Here is a 9808-nt window from a genome sequence, read left to right on the forward strand (position 1 = left end):
ATGTAGAGCACTGCAGGAATTTCCACGAGAACTTGGGATTTCCTATGTGAAGAGGAGGGTAGGGCAGCTTGCAAGGCAGTTCTAGGCCGGTGGCAAAGTGGCCAGGGTGTGCACCAGCTAGGCATGGGGACAAGTGTGCTCTGCTGGGGGAGAGTTGGGCCTCCCTACCTGTGTGCAGAAAGAGCTACAGAAAGGCAGGTAGAGAGCTCATGGTCTTTGGCAGCTTGGTTGAAGTTTTCATGCACGTATAAGGTGCAAGCACAGCATATTTTACCCTCAAACCTCCTCACCATCTTTTTTTCACCCCTTTCCCTCTCACTAATTCCCTTAAGCCCCTAAACGGTTTTTGCTTTTAAGAAATATTTATTTTTATTTATGTGTATGTCTGTGTGCATGTGTTCTGCATCAGCTAATGCGCGGCAGATGTATGGGGGTGTGCCTGTGGACGCCAGAGGGCACCGGATCCCCCGGAACTAGAGTTACACGTTTGTAGCCACCTGACGTGGGTGCTGAGGACTGAGCCTAGGCCCTCTGCAGGAAGAGTACGTTCCCTCTACAGCTGAGCATTGATCACACTCCTCCCCTAGACGGCTTACCTCCCCTAGACGGCTTACCTCTACAATCAAGTCACATCACACATGATTGTGTATCATCATGTATTTACAGATCTAGGAACCATGAGAAGAAGCACACTGATTTCTGAACAGGCTTGTTCTTCATCTCCAGTTACATTCATTTTCCAGCAGATGGCATGACTGCATTCTTTCTGGCTGTAAAACAGTCTATACATACCACACTTTCTTATCTGAATTAGCCAGGGTCCCCTAGAGAAACAAAACTTACAGAATGATTCTCTTCTATGTATCTATGTGTACACACGTGTGTACATATGAAATTTATTAGAATGACTTACATGCTGTGATCCAGCTAATCCAACAATGGCAGGCTATGAACAGAAGGCCCAAGAATGTAGTTGCTCAGTCCACAAAGCTGGATGTCTCGGCTGGTCTTCAGTATATGCTGGAACTCCAAGGAAGCGGGCTCCGACGCCAGTTGAAGGAATGGACTTGCTAGCAAGGTGAGAGCAAACAAAGAGCAAACGCTTCCTTCTTCCATGTCTTCCAGAGGCCTCTGGCAGAAGTGCAGCAGGTTAATGAAAGATGTGTCTTTCTGCCTCAAGACCCAGATTAAAGGGAGTCTTCTACATCAGCGACTGGATGCGAAGTGGATTCATCCACTTCAAAACGAGCAACAACAGCAAAGAGCCCCACAGGTGTGCCCTCCATTTCTGGATTGTAGGTCCTGCTAGGTGCAGTCAAGCTGACAACAAACAGCCATCACAGTACCCCTCCGGTAACCTCCTAGCTCCTAAAACTCACTCTAGCATGGAGGGAGCCCCAAGCGGATCCCCAGAGTGCAGTGTGATTTATTTTGTGTGCCTGGCCCTTTAAAGGAGCCCCGGTTGCTAGTTAACTGGCCTTAAAGAGTTTGTAGCCATTAGAACTGCTTGACCCTATGACCTTCAGTGGAGGATAAAAAAGCTAGTGGAGGCTGAGAGAGACTGAGGAGAGAGAGCAGTTGAGGTGGAAGGTATTGTTGGGAGACAGTTGAGCCAAAAGCTGAGCTGAGCAGATGGGCTAGAACAGTTGTCATAGTTTAGAACCGCTAGCATTGGGAAAACTGGGAGAAGGGACTGTTTAAGCCGACTGTTGGGGAGCTGAGGGAGGAACAGTTGGGAGAAATGTCTGAAGGGGTTGGGCTGGAAACTGGGAGGAACTGTTGGGAAAAATCGGGATCACTCTCCTCTATCCTTTTTTCTCTCTTATCTAGTGTTAGGGGGTTAAAGGGGTGTGTTGGGGGGGGGGAGATAAAGAGTGGGAAAAAGAAGCCACAAAGTAGCAAAAGATCAGCTACACCAGAACACTCCCTCAAGAAATGCTTCCTGAGAGGCCGGCCTGTGGTATGCTGCTCCCTGTTGCACAGGAAAGGGCACGTGGTTGTGTAGTCTTGAGTCTCTGAAGCTGCCTGTGTCTGTCTGTGTCTTCATGGGTGCTGTGTGCCTTTAAGGTGGGACTTGAGCTCAGCACCAGCTGTCTCTCCTGTGAGGCCGTGATGCAAAGTCGAGGTCTAGATGCTGAGCTGCAGCATGAGTGCCTGATGGTCCTCGTCTTCATTCTTCCCCTGGGCCTGATGCAGGGAACAGGAGATTTTAAAAAAAAGCCATCAATCTGTGATCAGGAAACCTTACCAATGCCAGAGCTTCCCACAAAAACCTACCAATCCCTGAACAGGAAAACTCATCAATCCCTGAGCTAACCAAGATCAGGACTTGAAATCCCACCAATCCTCACTCTGAAAATCTCTGCCCTGGAAAGCTCCGCCCCCTAAGAAAGCATAGAAGCCCTGCCCTTTGTTTAATTCCCTGTTGTCTTCTCTTGGGACCAGGGGTGGCCAATCCTCCATTTGTCCTTCCACACCCTGGATCCTCCCAATAAGTCTCTTTAAGAGATTTGCTGCCTGGTGTGACTCTCTTATTGGAAAAAGCCAAAAAGCAAAAATGAAAGGAAAAAAGCAAAGAAATGGAGTGGGGCTGAGGCTCCTGAGCTCCTCAGCTCAGGGGATGGAGGCTTCCTCTGTGGTTCCTGGATTCCTGTGTCAGGAGGTCCGTTCATTGGGGCACTGTCCCACCTCTGGGCTGTCGGGTTCCTGGGCTCCCAGATCTCAGGATGCCCTTCCACTGGGATACCTTTACCCTCAAAGCTGTGTGGTTCCTGGCATTCTGGGTTCCAGGACACCTTTCCATCCAAGCAGGAAGGCCAACACATGTGCCTTGAGCTTCTCCTCCTACTTCCTTCCCATCATAGCCTGCTTCCGACTGCTGTACCGAAGGCAGGCTGCTCAGAAACATCCATCCCCGGGACATGGCCAGAGCCTGTGGCATGTCATTCTTAGCAGGCATGGCTGCTTCCCATCCAGGAAAGCCCCTCTGCCAGCAGCCCATTTCATTTCCCCAAGGCACCAGGCACACTCACACAGTGTGCCAGGATGGCTTGAGCCTGTTGATCGCTGCTCGCCTTCCTGACCTCCACCATTCTACCAACGTTCCCCTGACTGACTAAATACACCTCAACCTGGAGTCTAGACTGGCTCAGGAGGGAGGGCCAAGCCGTCTGGATGCACTGGACAATCCGAAGGGGGCTCTGACGGTTTAACTGATTCCGTTTCCATGGAACCAACTGCCAGATGATTCTGACTGGCTCAGCACCTGGTCACCAGCCCCCTGACTGAAAGGCCTATAAAGGCTGTGGGAGGATGAAGGGATGGGGGCGGCCTGGTATTGCCCAGTCGACCCATCTCTGGATTTAGAGAGCACACAGCAATTCTTTGCAAGGCCCCACAGTGCCCAGAGTCAGAGCCATCTCTAGAAGGTTCTTCGTGTGGAGCTCCACATAAACCACCGGGTTTGTGTAAGCCACCTATCAGCAATTACCCAGTCCTCAACACTTACCAAATGAAGAATTCTTAAATGTGCTCCATTACTCTTTGAGGACATGCACTGGAAGCTCATGAAGGTGCTGGAGTCTCAGCAAACCCCATTCCATTCCTGCACCAACAAGACAAGGCGACTTAAAGTCACCTCAGGCGGAGAAGGGCTGGAAGGGCGACTGTCAGGCAGGAAAGGTGGGTTCCAGGTGGTGCTGAGCTGCAGATGGCACTTAGCCACCTTCCCTAAGGACTTCTTGAGCCAAGACAGCACCTGAGACCTCCCAGTAAGGTGATAACCGAACCTCAGCTGAGGCCAAGGCCCCTCCTGCTGCCATGCTGTGAAGGGCAGGAGAGGGCTGTGAGGGATGGAAGCTTTGATTGCTTCCTGCAGGACACAGTTTATACTAGAGTTTATACTGTGTCTCTGGGGGACTTGAGCTGGTGAGCCTCCTGCCTCAGTCAATGCTACAACTACAAGCTTGTGCCACCGAGTTTGGCCACATTAGCTTTGACTTGCTTCTTCCTAAGGTTTACTGAGCTTCTTTCCATGTGGTGTTTGGTCATTTTTACACTCTTCAGTGAAATATCCAGATTCTTTCCTGATTGTGAATAGAGCTGTTGGGGCTTTCTATTGTTGAGATTGGGAAACTGGCTCTTTGTGCATTTTTTAAAAAATCTCCTTCTGGTTATGTGAGTGGGTCAAGTTGGTGAAAATCCATCAAGATGGACCTTTATGGGTGAAGTGGGCAGCGTGTGTATGTGCAATACTGTTGTATGTGAGTCACATGTACCTCAACAAAAGAGAAAACTATCCATTCTCAGCAAGGACCCGGATGAGGAGAAACACAACAAACACTGCATGCTTTCAAAGGACAGAGCAATGCGTGGGGTGATCATCGGGAGAGTACAGTGACATGGGCTTTCTTCTCTCATGTGTGACTGTGTGTGGATGCATGTGTGTGTGTTAGCTTGTGTGTAGATGCATGTGTGTGTGGTTATCTGTGCATCTGAAGGCCTGAGATTGATACTGGGACTCCATCTTCCTGGCTGTGGCCAGGTCTTTTGAGTGATCCCCGATAAGACTAGTCTGGCTAGCCAGCTTGCTTTCGGATCCCTTGTTCCTATCCTCAGAGTGCTGGGATTGCAGGTGGGCTGCCAGCATTTAAAGGGGCTCTGGGGATCCAAACTCCAATCTTCATAGTTGTACATCAAGTGCTTCCAGCCCCGAGCCATCTCTCCAGCCCCTGCCACGGGCTTTTTACTTCTTCTTTTGTCTTCTGAGAAGACTAACAGCATGACTGTATGTGGCCGAGTAGAGAGGAATGAAGGGTGTAGGCCTGCAGTCCAGGGAAGACACTGGAGCGAGTGGAGGGCTGGCCTCAGAGCACAAGGTAATTCTAGAATCTATGCCCCATAGGGAGGAGCTGTTATTCCCGGGAGGCAGGTCTCTGTCACTTCCTGTGCTTCTGCAGTCTCCGAGCCAGGAAGCAGGGTATCCCATGGCAGTGACTGAGCAGAACAGCTGCAAAGGTTATGTATGGGGAAGAGTCAACTGGAAGACACAGATGGAGGTACAGCCACACGGTGGACCTCCAAGGTCTCCTGGCTTACGCTGTGGGTTGCTGTCAGCACTGATAAAGGGAAACCTCCAGGGTCAAGATGGAAACAGTCCCCTTACTGTGTGGCCCCGGGACACTGAGGGGGGCCTCCCTCCCTCTGTTTCGTCCTTAGGAGTTCCCTGGCCTCCTGCCAGTCTACTGACTGAGGTGACTAGAGTGAAAGACACTCAAGTTCAAGGTGGACAAAGAGGGTGAGGAGAGGAGGTGAGGAGAGGAGGTGAGGAGAGGAGGTGAGGAGAGGAGGTGAGGAGAGGAGGTGAGGAGAGGAGGTGAGGAGAGGAGGTGAGGAGAGGAGGTGAGGAGAGGAGGAGGTGAGGAGAGGAGGAGGTGAGGAGAGGAGGTGAGGAGAGGAAGGGGTGGCAACCTCAGGGAAGGTGGTGAATGCCCAAGCTCTCGGTGTCTTAAAGAACTCTCGGGGGGGGGGGGGGGGGGGGGACTCGGGAGCAAGGAGTATGCAGGCCTGGGTACCGTAAGGGACGTAGGTTCAAGCGAGCAAGTCCCTAACCTGTTACCCATGAAAGGCAGAAGCTACTTTGCTTCTGTCTCCTCCCTTGCACACTCTGAACAGCCCTGTCATAAATATCAGACTGGGCCACAAGGCCAGACGTTTACAGGTTAGGAGCCCTTTATGCCCAAGCCAAGCTAAAACCAGCAGAGCTTCGCCAATGGTGATGAGTGACAAGGGAGAGTTGTTACCAAAGAAAGCTGCTCATTTTACTCGCTCTTAGTTAACTTAAAAAGAAAAAAAATGAGTACTGGGATTAAAAGGGTATACCACATGGCTGTCCTGGAAGTTTTTTCAGTTGAAAGTCTTTACCAAATTAAAGGCAACGATGGCTTGGTTTCCACTCCTCTGCTATCAAGAGGGAGGCATTTCAGAGTAGAAGCTTTGACGGATCTGCAGTCGTGGGAATAAGGGTGACCCTGGCTAGGAAAAGGCAAATTCAAAATCAGAGGAGAGAGTTAGAGGCTAAGATAGTGTGTGTGTGTGTGTGTGTGGGGTATTTATACATACGGGCATCCAGTCAAACAGGAATAGTGCCGAGGAGACTGCTGAGAGGTGAGAGCCGTCCTCCACAGAGAATGACACCCCGGGGGCAGAAGATGGCCAAGGAGGTTTGTTTCCTGTAGGCTCTAGTGTTGAATGGTTTGTCTTCGTTTGGGGGTGCTACCTGGGCTGAGACGGGAAACTGGAGTGGGCGGGACTTAGATGAGGAAGCGGGCCACAGGCGGTTTATGAAGGTTTAACCTGCCTTCATAAGGAGGTATGAACCGTTTGCCGCCTCCTCCACAAGCTGCCACCACCATCATGTTCTCCCTAGCAAGGATGCCGTAAGCACACACTCCCTCGGGCCTGGAGACGGCCGAGTGCCTGGCTAGCCTGAAGAAGGCCCCGGGTTTAACACCCCAAACCGGAAAAACTTCAAGTTGTTTCGCTGAAGTTCTTGTCACAGCAATGGAAAGCCTGACTAACACACACTGTGACCACATAATACACAAAGCTGGGGGTTTTAGAACACGGTAGAAAAATGGTCCTGGCAGCTGGCTGTAGGCACCTAGTCCCAGTATTTGGGAGGCAGAGTTCAAAGTCAGCCGGGGCTTTGTGTGACTTCCATGCCAGCCTGGGCTAAAAGTAAGACACCGTATAAATAACTTATTGGTGTTATAAAAAACATTACATGAGTCGTTGGACTTGGTCTAGGTCCCCCCCCCCCAAACATGAGAAGAGCCAGCTGAGGTCGAATTTAGTCACGGCCACTGCACGGCCACTGCAGCGGTCTCGCCGCTCAGTGATTGCGCAGGAACCAGCGGAGCAGCCGAGGAAGCCGCACTCCCGTCGTTCCCCTCAGTTTCTCACCTCCAGTTTTCTGAAACGCTGCCTGGCCACTCCGCTGTCGAGAGTTCTCAGAACTTGTGCTGATCCTGGGAACCGCCTGATTTGAGACCTGGTTTCTCCCCAGTCTGTTTTTCTTCGCTCAGATAAACGTCCTAAGTTAACTGGTCTAAGCAGCAAAGCAGCAAAGAGAAGCAGAAGGACGCATCCCTGCGGTGGTAGTTAATCCCTGGAATGCGCCCGGGACGTGGGGAGGCTGAACGAGTCACCACTAGAGGGCAGCAGAAGACGAAGGTGCCACAGGCGAAAAGTCTGGTTTCCATAGGAACCAGAGGACCGCATAGGCACAGAATATCCCTGGACTGCAGTGGTTCGAGAGATATCTGTTGAAAACTGTACGTTGAAAATAATTTTAAAAAATATGCATTCAGGGCTGGAGAGATGGCTCAGAGGTTAAGGGCACCGGCTGCTCTTCCAGAGGTCCTGAGTTCAATTCCCAGCACCCACATGGTGGCTCACAGCCATCTATAATAAGATCTGATGCCTTCTTCTGGCCTGCAGACACACATGCTGACGGAACACTGTATCTATAATAAATAAATCTTTAAAAAAAATATGCACTCAGTGGCAGCTATACTTGGGGAGGGGAAATGTATTTTCTTCTCCCGTATCTGTGACAAGTGCTTCACAGAAGTGATTTAAGGGAGGGAGGGCTTTATTTGGCTCAGGGCGTCAGTGCCCCACTAACGGGCAGGCGTGGCTGGAGCGGCTTGCTCGGCAAAAGCGTGCGGCTGCACCTGTCCACATCTCGGCAAGTCAGGAGGCAGAGGTCTAGACTGAGCCGGAGGCAGTGTGACCTTCCAGGCCTTCTCCTGGAAGTTGACATCAGCAAGACTCCCACATCCCAAAGGTCCCGCCGCCTCTCAAAACAGCGTCAGCCTGGGGAGCCTGGGGAGGACGTTACATTTTCAAACCAAAATGGGGGTCACGCTAGGATGGCAGGTTAGAAGCAGCCTCTGTGCGGTTGTGTGGTACAGGGGTTGATAAAAACCAGAGAAACAGAGTCGATACCAAAAACAGGAAGAGAGGAAGAGATCCGACCGCGCAAGCGCACAGGACAGCGGCGCATCCAAAGACACAGAGCTAAGCAGCGAAAATGGAGGAACAAGTCTACCCAGCTACCGGGCACAACACGGGTAGACCCTTCCGCAGTGTGCGCCACGGCTGCTCTGCCTCAAGAGACTGCTGGTCTCTAGCCCAGGGCACAACCACAGTCCCAGGAAGTTTTAATCCAGGTCGGGGCTGTGCTGTGGCGGCGTCTGTGTGACAGGTGCACGCTGGAGAAGTCTGTTCTGATACACTCCATTCCTTGAAGGGCTGCTCTTAGGGGCCTCTTGAAACTACATAGCGCTTGCGCCGAAATACTCATGAGACTGAAAACAAAAAGCAACCGGAAGTCTGGGCGCATGCAGCTACAACTTCTGGGGTGGAGATGCCTGCATGAGGCAGTCATGGAGCGTGGGGTGGGGCGCTGGACCACAGACCTGAGGAGCTTGGGTGGCAGGAGGCGCAGGCAGCAAAGGGCTGACTTAGTCCCACTGTCTTCAGCAAAGAGTGTGGCAACAGAGTCTTGAGCCAGAGGTCAATGGGTGACCCAAGCCACGCTTCCTTTCTGCCGTGAGGTTCTGTGCTCACAGGACTAAGTAATTATGGTCCATGGACACAGCTCATCCTCACTGCTTCCTCCCTTCAACAGAGTGATTAACACTGAGAAGCGTCAGAAAGCATAGAGAACACTGTTCTTGTGAGAATATATTAGCACTTCCTTGTCTCTGACAGTGGAGGCACCCCTCCACTTAAACGCTGGCGCTGACAACTCAAAAGGGTTGTCAAACTGAGGAGAGTCAGGAGAAATGAGAAGCTGCCCCACCCACAGGTACAGGTGCTCAAAGGGAACTCCTGGTGGGCAAAGAAGCGACGCTCTTAAAGGGATTGCAGCACTTGAGCTGCCAAGTCTCAACCAGCCACAGCAGGCTCAGCACCCGTCTGAACAGGATAAAACACTGGAGTTTCACCTGACCACCACCTCTGCTTGGCAGGCCTCAGTGTTTCAGAACTCTCCAGTAAATTGTCTCTGTGGAGCTTTGTCACTAGCTCCATGTAATTTACCTTTTATTGTATCTGCTTTTGTTTTTGGAAGTGGCTTATCGGTGTTTATTCCTCTGTGGCTGTCTCTGTGAGGCTGTCTCTGTCTCAGGATCGGCAGAGTAACAATCCATTTGAGGCCAGAAGGAAATCAGGTTCAATACAGTGCAATAGCTGGTGTTAGTTCAAACTTCTGGAGTCTGACCCCAGACAGTTTATTTTAGGCATATTTAAGTACAGTACAAGTTGGGGGAAGTTTCCTGGTATAACACAATTCTATGTACACAATAAGGCATAATAATCACATTGAAATTGTTTTCAAAGGGAATGTCACTTCTTCCATGAAGTCGGGCTCTGTAAGATAGGCTGCATGTGCTGTCTTAAGGGTCTGGGGGAGGGTCTGGTGTGTTCCTGGCCATACACCCAGCCCAGAGGTCACTCCGCTTATTAACCACCTCTCGCCCTGTTTGTAAGAGTCAGGGGGAACCCATGGCCATACAGTCAGTGTAGAGGTCGCCAGGCTCTCACCCCCCTCCATTCCCAGCATTCTGGGGGGGAATACAGGTTATACATCTCTTCCTTTGAGGAGACAGCCTGTTTGTTTAACATCTCTGGTTTGCCCAGCGCTTCTAGTGAGCACAGTAACCTCCGTGGCCCCAACAGTCTTCTTATGTTTATGCACACGCCTCTCTCTCTCTGTGTGCATACCAAACTAAACAAACAC

General features: G+C 51.1%; 1 long non-coding RNA gene across 1 annotated transcript; it reads right to left on the reverse strand.

Annotated features, from left to right (window-relative positions):
* Positions 1-656: 656 nt before the first annotated feature.
* LOC132648944 (uncharacterized) lies at positions 657-7127 on the reverse strand. The gene is made up of 3 exons (XR_009587342.1): positions 6964-7127; positions 3509-3604; positions 657-2187 (listed from the first exon to the last, which is right to left on the reverse strand). It is a non-coding gene; the product is annotated as an uncharacterized LOC132648944 (long non-coding RNA).
* Between the last annotated feature and the right edge of the window lie 2681 nt (positions 7128-9808).

Source organism: Meriones unguiculatus, chromosome 18 (assembly GCF_030254825.1).
Source record: "Meriones unguiculatus strain TT.TT164.6M chromosome 18, Bangor_MerUng_6.1, whole genome shotgun sequence".
NCBI lineage: Eukaryota > Metazoa > Chordata > Mammalia > Rodentia > Muridae > Meriones > Meriones unguiculatus.